Source organism: Alexandromys fortis, unplaced genomic scaffold (assembly GCF_014885135.2).
Source record: "Alexandromys fortis isolate MF-2015 unplaced genomic scaffold, M_Fortis_MF-2015_v1.1 scaffold_48, whole genome shotgun sequence".
Classification (NCBI taxonomy): Eukaryota; Metazoa; Chordata; class Mammalia; order Rodentia; family Cricetidae; genus Alexandromys; species Alexandromys fortis.
The window spans coordinates 2,051,620-2,052,705 of NW_026067947.1; positions in this window are offsets into that span (position 1 = coordinate 2,051,620).

Consider the following 1,086-nt stretch of genomic DNA (forward strand, 5'->3'; position numbering starts at 1 on the left):
AGATTGCCGGGCAAAAAATGGGATCTTGAGGGTGGGGTGGGAGGGGGTAAGGGGAGATGGGGAGAGAAAAGTGAGAAGGGGAGGTTGGGGGGAACTTGGGAAATGGGATGTTTGGGATAAAGGAAGGTTGGATAGGGGAGCAGGGAAGCACATATCTTAATTAAGGGAGCCATCTTAGGGTCGGCAAGAGATTTGGTGCTAGAGGGGCTCCCAGGTGCCCAGAAACTCTTTTTTGAAATGTTGCCTTTTTATTTAGCTATCTAAGAGAAGGCATAAATCCTGGGTTGTGTTTTGGGGCTGACATGAGTTTGAGGGCCAAGCAGAGAATTCCTCTCAGTCCAAAGTTCAAAGCCAACCTGGTCTACAGAGGGAGTTCCAGGTCAGCCAGGGCTGGTATATAAAGAAACCCTTTCTCAAAAAAGCAAAACAAACAAAATAAACAAAAGCAATAACTTCTATTCATATTTATTTGAAATTGGGTTACATGTTCCTGGGCTATTTATGAGTTTGTGTTGCGTGTGTCTGTTTTATTGACTTGATACTTAAAAATATCCATTATCACCATCATCATCAGTATGTATGTAACACCCAACCAGGACATTTAATTCAGTATTTTCAGATACTTAACATCTAGATAGACAATTAACCCCAAATAAATCCATGTCAAAGCTGCACCCTTTATATTTTCTGCAATGACTCCATGCACACTGTGTATGTACCTTACATGTGTGCATGTATATGTTAGGCTTTCACACTGCTTCTTATAGAATAGGGTGAGGAGAGTGTTTCAGTAAGTGATGGAGCCTTCATTCTTCTCTTTGAAATGGTTGGATGCTGCGGGATGGCTCAATGTGCGTAGGAGAGACCCAGCCAATCACTTTGCTAGCAGAAGGGGTGGTTGGGAGCACGCCTGCAATCTTTATAAGTAAAAAATATCCTCAGGGAACCCCGCACCCTGCTAGCATTCTGTTGTGGGAGCTGCAGGCCTTTTTCCACAGCCCGGCTCCTGGCCACTCGGCTAGCTTATACCCCGAAATAGCAACACACAAATTGTATTCTTTTTTTTTTTTTTTTTTTTTTAAGTTT